This window comes from Thalia democratica, unplaced genomic scaffold (genome assembly GCF_965202585.1).
Source record: "Thalia democratica unplaced genomic scaffold, ktThaDemo2.hap1.1 HAP1_SCAFFOLD_1540, whole genome shotgun sequence".
NCBI lineage: Eukaryota > Metazoa > Chordata > Thaliacea > Salpida > Salpidae > Thalia > Thalia democratica.
The window spans coordinates 5,001-15,000 of record NW_028140383.1 but is presented as its reverse complement, the minus strand read 5'-3'; the positions used below and the strand labels follow the sequence as shown (position 1 = coordinate 15,000).

General features: G+C 31.3%; 5 non-coding genes across 5 annotated transcripts in view; all 5 read right to left on the bottom strand.

The window, feature by feature from the left end:
• LOC145848577 (large subunit ribosomal RNA) overlaps positions 1–88 on the bottom strand; it is a 3,631-nt gene extending 3,543 nt beyond the window's left edge. Inside the window, exon 1 of the ribosomal RNA XR_014372047.1 lies at positions 1–88. This exon is cut by the window's left edge and continues 3,543 nt beyond it. This is a non-coding gene — a ribosomal RNA (large subunit ribosomal RNA).
• A 222-nt stretch (positions 89–310) lies between these two features.
• Positions 311–463, bottom strand: LOC145848582 (5.8S ribosomal RNA). The gene has a single exon (XR_014372051.1). It is a non-coding gene; the product is annotated as a 5.8S ribosomal RNA (ribosomal RNA).
• A 182-nt stretch (positions 464–645) lies between these two features.
• LOC145848576 (small subunit ribosomal RNA) lies at positions 646–2,447 on the bottom strand. Its single transcript, XR_014372046.1, has one exon. It is a non-coding gene; the product is annotated as a small subunit ribosomal RNA (ribosomal RNA).
• Positions 2,448–5,736: 3,289 nt separating this feature from the next.
• LOC145848580 (5S ribosomal RNA) lies at positions 5,737–5,855 on the bottom strand. The gene has a single exon (XR_014372049.1). It is a non-coding gene; the product is annotated as a 5S ribosomal RNA (ribosomal RNA).
• A 3,395-nt stretch (positions 5,856–9,250) lies between these two features.
• On the bottom strand, positions 9,251–9,369 carry LOC145848579 (5S ribosomal RNA). The gene has a single exon (XR_014372048.1). It is a non-coding gene; the product is annotated as a 5S ribosomal RNA (ribosomal RNA).
• Positions 9,370–10,000: the final 631 nt, after the last annotated feature.

The following is a 10,000-nucleotide window of genomic DNA, read 5'->3' as shown; positions in this document are numbered from 1 at the left end:
CGTTACTAGGGGAATCCTTGTTAGTTTCTTTTCCTCCGCTTAGTGATATGCTTAAGTTCAGCGGGTCGTCCCGCCCGATCTCAGGTCAAAAGTGATGTACTACAAAAGTACATGCGCTTTGTACGTCGGCCTTTTGAAGTCACTTAACTTATTCTCGAGCACCTACCGTCGTTGCTACCTCACCCGAGGCCAGCAGGCTGCTCACGCTTCAGCTGTGAAATCGCCAGACCAGCTGTCTTTGACGACACGCTCCTTAATTAAGAAACGAGTCGCAGGCACTTTCAAACTAATGAAAGGATCGGTGTGTTAAAGACCCTGAGACGGACGTGGCCCCAGGATTACCCGAGGCCGCAATACGCGTTCAGAATATCGATGCTCAATGTGTCCTGCAATTCACATTACTTCTCGGAGCTAGCTCCGTCCTTCATCGACGCTCGAGCCGAGTGATCCACCGCTAAGAGATCTCTCGTGTTAATCAATCTCAATGCAACCAAAAAATCGTGTTCAAAAAGAAGCGGCCGCGCCAGCACTTGCGTGCTGAATTATTACTCCCGCTGTCAGAAAGCAACGCGACCGAACTATAACAGTTACAGGGCTCGGTCCCTTCGAAGAAGAGACGTCGCTTGAAATCAAATTTCGATTCGTTAATGATCCTTCCGCAGGTTCACCTACGGAAACCTTGTTACGACTTTTACTTCCTCTAAATGATCAAGTTCGATCGTCTTTTCGAACACCGGCGAGTGCGTTGCCGCACGTACCAGGCTCAATCGGAGGACCTCACTAAACCATTCAATCGGTAGTAGCGACGGGCGGTGTGTACAAAGGGCAGGGACGTAATCAACGCAAGCTAATGACTCGCGCTTACTGGGAATTCCTCGTTCAAGGGAAACAATTGCAAGTCCCTATCCCTAGCACGACCGGGGTTCAACGGATTACCCGGACCTTTCGGCCTAGGGAACACACGATGATCCGGTCAGTGTAGCGCGCGTGCGGCCCCGAACATCTAAGGGCATCACAGACCTGTTATTGCTCAATCTCGTGTGGCTAAACGCCACTAGTCCCTCTAAGAAGTTGTCTCCGACCCAATGGGTCGAGCAGCTATTTAGCAAGTAAGAGTCTCGTTCGTTATCGGAATTAACCAGACAAATCGCTCCACCAACTAAGAACGGCCATGCACCACCACCCACAGAATCAAGAAAGAGCTCTCAATCTGTCAATCCTCGCTGTGTCCGGGCCGGGTGAGATTTCCCGTGTTGAGTCAAATTAAGCCGCAGGCTCCACTCCTGGTGGTGCCCTTCCGTCAATTCCTTTAAGTTTCAGCTTTGCAACCATACTTCCCCCGGAACCCAAAGACTTTGGTTTCCCGGAAGCTGCCGGACAGTTCTTAAGTTCGACACTGCCCGATCGCTAGTCGGCATCGTTTAAGGTCAGAACTAGGACGGTATCTGATCGTCTTCGAACCTCTGACTTTCGCTCTTGATTAAAGAAAACATTCTTGGCAAATGCTTTCGCAGTCGTTCGTCTTGCGCCGATCCAAGAATTTCACCTCTAACGGCACAGTACGGATGCCCCCGTCCGTTCCTATTAATCATTACCTCGTGCTCCGAAAACCAACAAAATAGAACCGAGGTCCTATTCCATTATTCCATGCAACATTATACAAGCGTAAAGCCTGCTTTGAACACTCTAATTTTTTCAAGGTAAACTTGCCGGACCACCGCAACACTCAGTTAAGAGCACCGCGAAGGCACCGACCAACAAGAACAACAAGGCCAGTGCTAGCCTTTCGACCGACCAACCTCGCCGTCCCTATATCCAACTACGAGCTTTTCAACCGCATTAAATATACACTTTTGGAGCTGGAATTACCGCGGCTGCTGGCACCAGACTTGCCTCCAATGGATACTCGTTAAAAAGTTTAAAGTGTACTCATTCCAATTGCAGGACCTCGTACGAGGTCTGCATTGTTATTTTTCGTCACTACCTCCCCGAGCCGGGAATGGGTAATTTGCGCGCCTGCTGCCTTCCTTGGATGTGGTAGCCGTTTCTCAGGCTCCCTCTCCGGAATCGAACCCTGATTCTCCGTCACCCGTTACAACCTCGGTAGGCCGATACCGTACCGACGATAGTTGATAGGGCAGTTGCTTTAATGAGATGTCGCCAGCACTAGGCCGTGCGATCCGCAAGCTTATCCAGAGTCACCATTGTAACGACCCGAAAGCCGGTTAGTTTTGGTCTGATAAATGCGCGCCTCACGTCAGTTCGGCGCTTTACGCATGTATTAGCTCTAGAATTGCCACAGTTATCCATGTAAAAGCGTACAATCAAATGAACCATAACTGATTTAATGAGCCATTCGCAGTTTCACTGTACGTGAGCTCGTACTTACACTTGCATGGCTTAATCTTTGAGACAAGCATATGACTACTGGCAGGATCAACCAGATAACTATCCGAGGGCGTTTAAACCCGTTGCTCGACTGAGCGTTTTTACTGTATAAATACAGACCTTTTCTATCACTCGGCTTAAAAGCCTTGCGAACGTTACTGAAAGTCGGCGCCGGCCTTTTGCTGTTTAAAGCGCCAGCCCGCGTCGACTGCAGCATGCAGCTATACAACTGACTGTTCTTTCTCCCGACCAACCGTTTGCCTTCTGCCGGTTAACTCGTCAGCAGCAACACGCCATCTGTCTGCTGCAGTTACCCGCCTCGAGCCGTGCCTGCGTCGGCTACTCGTCTCGACGACTTCGCAAAGCTATAAGCCTACCGCCGCTGGACGCTTGTAGTTTTTCATACGCTGCTCCGATGCGTTTACATAGCACGTTCGCCGCCGCTGCAATAGCCGCGCCTCGGGTGCTAAACAGTAATGCTTTAAGCCCGCTTTCTCGCCAAGTCGACCGAACGCACAAACACGTCTCTCTCACTAGTGTAAAGTAATGCATACGCGTATGATGCTCAAATGTTGTTGTTGAACTTTTTTGCCGATTTTTCCCGATTTTTTTTAAATTTCTTTGTTTCTTTTCAATTTTTTTAATATTTTAAGCTTATTTATGCTACGTTTAAATGTTTTAATACTTTTTTTATACTTTATTTAATATGTTTAAAAGAAATAAATAAAAAATAATATATATAAACTACTTTTTATAATGTTTTAAATATGTTTGTTTATTATAAATAAGCTTTATTTGTATTATTTTTTATTTAAACTTACTTTTTAAATCTTTATATTTGTTTTATCGTTTTAAGCACATTGCGATAAATATAATAAACAAACAATTGAATAAAAATAATAATAAAAAAAAAAATAAAAATAAAAACATAAGCTTATTTTATATGTTTCATTTTATTTTTATTTAATAACCTTTTCAAACCTTAATACTCGTTTTATTTTTTAAGCAGATCGCGATAAATATAATAAACAAACAATTAAATAAAAATAAATAAAAATAAAATAAAAAAATCAAACATAAGCTTATTTTATATGTTACATTTTATTTTATTTAAAACTTACAATTTAAACCTTTGTATTTGTTCTATTCTTTTAAGCACATCGCGATAAATATAATAAGCAAACAATTAAATAAAAATAATAATAATAAAAAAATCATAAACTTATTTTATATGTTTCATTTTATTTTTATTTAAACTTACTTTTTAAACCTTTATAGTTGTTTTATTTTTTAAGCACATGGCGATAAATATAATAAGCAAACAATTAAATAAAAATAATAACAAATAAATAAAACAATACAGCTAACTATAAAAAGAAAACTAAATAACTGATAAATACTTGTAAAACATTATTTGAAAAATGTATTTTGAAACACAACACGATTGATTTATAAATAATAATATATTTTTAATTTGTGTAGTTTATTGAAAGTAGTCTCCTTATTTGCTTCTGGTTTTACTTGAGTTACACAACGTTAAATAAACATACTTAACTAAAAATACTGTCATTTTAATAAAACTAAGTACAAATACATTGAATTAACATAGAACTTTAAAAGCCTTCGCTAGTATCTGTTGGTAACAGTAAATAACCTATTATGACTCACAATACAAGAGTGCGAAATTTATTTTTCATTTGATTTTTCAGGTATTTATTTATTTGTGGAAATAAACTTTTTTATTACATTAGAAACTAATAGAATTTTTCCTATAACTATACCTATTATTATATTTAGTATGCTTAAAAGTAATAAAATGAAACGTCGCGATTATATAATAAACAAACAATCAAACAAACAAAGAAAAAAAAAAAAAAACTATTTTTTTAAACTTATAATTTTATAATTTCAACTATATGTCTTATTTTATTTTCATTTAAACTTACTTTAAACCTCTGTATTTGTTATATATATTTCAACACAATACGATTAAACTATAAGACAAACAACAAAATAAAATAATCACATTAATAAATACACTAAGCAAATAGCTAGAATAAATATAAATAGTTCAATATATACAATATATTTCTTCCATTTTTAAGTTACTTGTTAAACATATTTATTTAAACATGTTTCTTTAGAATATAAAACTAGCAGTTCTACAAATAAAGAAATTAAAAAGCCAATACACATAACACTAACTTTTCATAAATTAGATATGCAAATATGAACAAAATAATAACTAAATGGTTAAGCTTTTGTAAACTGTGAACTTATAAACTTATAATAACAATTGCATATTCACTATTCACAATAGCTTTTTATTTAGTACACAACTGGTCTGTAAATTGTGTAGTTTATTGAAAGTATAATCCCGTTTTGCTTCTGGTTTAAATAAAGTTATACAACACATACTAAAGTAAATTAAATAAAGTAATTCACTACTATCTATTATATAAAACCAATTTTACAAAATACATTAAAATAAATAAAAATGAACTTTGAACTTATAATAATAACTGCATATTCACTATTCAGAATTGCTTTAAATTTAGTACACAACTGGTCTGTAAATTGTGTAGTTTATTGAAAGTATAATCCCGTTTTGCTTCTTGTTTAAATAAAGTTATATAACACATACTAAAGTAAATTAAATAAAGTAATTCACTACTATCTATTAAATAAAACCAATTTACAAAATACATTAAATTAAGTTAAAGTGAACTTTGAACTTATAATAATAACTGCATATTCACTATTCAGAATTGCTTTAAGTTTAGTACACAACTGGTCTGTAAATTGTGTTGGTTCTATTCAAGTACTCTCCTTGTTTGTTTTGTTTTAGTTGTATCACATTCAATACACATAATAAAGTAAACCAAATAAACTCTATTAATTTAAACTAAGTACAAATACATTAAGTTAATACAAAACTTTAAAAAGCTTTTGCTAGTATCTGTTGGTAACAGTAAATAACTTATTATGACTCACAATACAAAAGTGCAAAATTTATTTTCGTTTGATTTTTCAAGTGATTTGTTTGTGGACAAAAAAACTTTTAAGTTTTAGTATAAAAGACTAATTGTATTAATTTTAACTCAGAAAATTGTACTCTACAAGATGGTGCCATTATTTTTTCGATATCTCAAACTGGTCAAACCACTTTTTTAGCGCTCTAATTGGTTTAAACAGCAAATAACGTTATCTGATTGGCTTACGTTTTTATTTGCTAATAACTAGAATTTACTTTTCTTTTAAGCGTTAAAAGAAATGTAAATAAACGAGTAATATGTATAAATAGGTCAGAAAGAAAAATAGTACAAAAAGATGAATTCAAAAAGCAAAAGCCTACGGCACGTGGTATTCCCAAGCGGTCACCCATCTAAGTACTAACCACGCCCGACACTGCTTAACTTCCCAGATCGGACGAGATGGGGTGTGCTCAGTGTGGTATGGTCGTAGGCGTTTGAAAGCGTTTACAAGCCTTTATAAACCCTTCGGTTTGTTTAAAAAACCTATTTGCACTTGATTTACAATCAATTTGATATTTTAAAATTATTCCTTATAAAATTTTAACCTGAATTAACCTTTTTTTTGTTTTTTTTTATCAACAGTTACTCCCAAACTGTACTAAAACTGTATTGTAACTGTACAAAAGTGTTTGTTTAAATAATTGTTATCTATAAATTACCTAAGACCAGGACAAGTAGAAGTAAAGTTTATTGAATTATTGAATTAAATAAATAAAATCGTAAAATAAAATAATACAATATGTTTACAATTTGTCATTGATCTATCCATTTATGTTATTGCATTACAAATACAAACATTGCATACATTCAAGAGTATTATTCATCAATCTTTTCAATATAATAAGTTTTAAATTTATATTTATTTTTAAATAATTCCTGACATTTTAGATTACCTGAGATTTTTTTTTAATTAAATTAATTTTAGTAATTATATACTTGACGTTCTATTTTGTTTAATTTGATAACTCAACCATGTTTATATTTTTTTATAGTTTAACAGAACTATTAAACTAAAAGACATTACATACAGCTTCTAAAAGTTTTAAACACCTTAAAAAAGTAATATATAAAATAATTGATAAGAATATTAAACTTATAAAAATTTAGTAAAAGGTTATATAAACGTTATTTAAATTAATATAAGATAGTTAACTTATTTTTTCATTTAATGTGATATAATATAAATATATTTTGAGAGACAATTAATTAACGTAAACAATGTCATAGTGGAAACTGCATGTCTGCTAAAAACGTAAAACGCAAAACTGCTTTAATAAATCACTAAATAACAAAAAAATTGCCTGTCTAGCAGGCGTTCAAATTCAAATGACAAAGAAATTTAACTCCGGCTCTCAAGTATATGTCTTGCGTGACGACTAGCGGGACTCGATCTCACAACCTTCCGCTTATGAGTTAGCTGTCAAGACCAAAGACCCAACGCCACGACAAAGATAAAGAAATATTTTGCTATATAAATAGGTTGATTTTTATAATTTTGTCAATTACAATTACATGTCAATTACAGTGTCAATTTGAATTTAAATTAATTAATTTTAGTAATTAAATACTTGACGTTCTAGTTTGTTTAATTTGATAACTCAACTATGTTTATTTATTTTTTACTAATTTTAAAATTATTATTATACAATATATTTGTTATATTATATTTATTTTATTACTTAAACTTATTATATACATTTAATATATAATATTATTAAATAACTTTATTAACGAATTAAAAACAAAATATTATTATTATTATGTTATTAATTTAGTGTTTTATTTTAAAGATATATTAAAGAACTAAACAGATATTACCCCTAAAAAACTTTGTTAATAATATATAAAAAGTACTCAAAGTCAGATTCGGAAATATATATACTGTTTTTTTTCATCAATATTGCAGGTCTGCGTAGCCGGGGGCTGTAATCTAGCTGCCAGCAGGCCTGAAATGGTGGCCACTATTGTTCAATGTTCAACTTCAAATTCTTTGAGATTATACTGTACTATCTATCTATTTAACAAATCTATCTAACAAATGTTGTTCAATCTAGGTTGTGGGTACTTGGGTCGAGTAATGCCTTTGACTTACAATCTGTTGTGGATTGTCAATATTTCTCTATCTATCAATAAACAAATCTATCTAATAAATGTTGTTCAATCTAGGTTGTGGGTACTTTGGTCGAGTAATGCCTTTGACTTACAATCTGTTGTTGATTGTCAACATTCCTCTATCTATCAATAATGATTATATTCAATATTAAATGTTGATTAATTCAGTTGTAAGAAAACCAGTGCGCTGGTTAGGTTGGGTAAGGCCTTCGACTTACAATCTTTGGGATTATCAACGTTCATCACAAGTACAGTAACGATCTCATTGAATTTCCAGTTGGAACATTGGATTGTAGTGGTGGCCTACTCTTTTTTGCCTAGTTTGACAAACTATTGTATATATATTGTATAACTTTATTTGTATTATTTTTTTTTTAAATTACTACTTATTATTAAAGAATTAAATTTTCTCCATTGTTTTCTCCATCGCGAACATTAAAAAAAAAAACTATGTATTTGAACTGTTTTTTATATGTTTTGTTTTATTTTTATTCAAACTTACTTTAAACCTCTGTATTTTTTATACAATACGATTAAACTATATAACAGAAAAATAATTAAAATAATCAACTATTGAATAAGCAGTTAAATAGTGTGTTTTTTTATGCTTCTTTCATTTTTAACTTACTTGTTAACCATATTTCTTTTATTAAAGTATAAAACTAACAGTTACTAAAATAAAATAATCATAAAGTCAATACACAAAACACTAACTTTTTATAATTTAAATATGCAAACATGAATATAGTTATGAAGTAAAGTTATTCAAAGCTTATAATTATGAAACTTTTGTATAATATTTTTGTTTTTTTTTTTGTAATAACTACAAAATTGGTATTTTAGTTTATTGTTAGTAACTAAATATTTATATTTATTATACTTAAAAAAAAACTTCTATACTAACTCTAATTTCAAAGCATATTAAAACATACAAATTTACCAACTAAATATTTATTTTTATTTTTATTATTATAACTTTCAAACATAAGCTTGTATACCTTATATACCTATATACCTCATATAGGAGGCTTGACATAACATAACATTATTTAATTCTTTTTGTTTGAAATAAACTCATTTAGTTATTAGTAAATTACAACATAAATGTTTTAACAATAAAACTAAGATTTAGCTTTTGAGTTAGTAAACTTTGATAGTTTTCTTTTAATAGTTTAATAGTCCTTATTTAAGTTCAAACAAAATTGCTATATATTTAATACACATACAAAAGTAAACTAAGTAAACGTAATTCAATAGTTTCTATTAAGTAAAATTTATTACAAATACATTAAGTTAATACAAAACTTTAAGAAGCTTTTGCTAGTATCTGTTGGTAACAGTAAATAACTTATTATGACTCACAATACAAAAGTGCAAAATTTATTTTCGTTTGATTTTTCAAGTGATTTGTTTGTGGACAAAAAAACTTTTAAGTTTTAGTATAAAAGACTAATTGTATTAATTTTAACTCAGAAAATTGTACTCTACAAGATGGTGCAATTATTTTTTCGATATCTCAAACTGGTCAAACCACTTTTTAGCGCTCTAATTGGTTTAAACAGCAAATAACGTTATCTGATTGGCTTACGTTTTTATTTGCTAATAACTAGAAGTTACTTTTCTTTTAAGCGTTAAAAAAATGTAAATAAACGAGTAATAAGTATAAATAGGTCAGAAAGAAAAATAGTACAAAAAAGATGAATTCAAAAAGCAAAAGCCTACGGCACGTGGTATTCCCAAGCGGTCACCCATCTAAGTACTAACCACGCCCGACACTGCTTAACTTCCCAGATCGGACGAGATGGGGTGTGCTCAGTGTGGTATGGTCGTAGGCGTCTGAAACCGTTTACAAGCCTTTATAAACCCTTCGGTTTGTTTAAAAAACCTATTTGCACTTGATTTACAATCGATTTGATATTTTAAATTAATCCTTATAAAATTTTAACTTGATGTAAGTATTTTTTTATTAATACCTTTTTTTTTTGGTGTTTTAATTACAATTACTCCCTGTAACTTTATTTAAGACTTTGTTTAAAAGATTGTTAACTATATTCTATATTAAATACTATGATAATTAGAAGTAAAGTTTATTAAGTAAACTAGATTAGATTAAACTAAATAAAAAATATTGTTAAAATAAACATGTTGTGTTTAGTTTGTTTTACTATTTCTCATTGTTCTATTTATAGATGGTATTGTTTTACTTCAAGAATATTTATAGTTAGTTTCTAAGGAATATCTCATACTACATCAGATTTTACGATTAACTTAATTTTAGGTAATAAAATATTTGACGTTTAATTTAATAACTCAACTATGTTTATGTTATAAAATGATAGTATATAATACACATACATTATAATGTAATAATATAACTAGTTGTATAGTATAACTAGTTGTTTACTTTAAAATGAATAATTAAGTGGAAGAATTAAAAGAACTCACATTTTTGAAGAGAGCGTGGA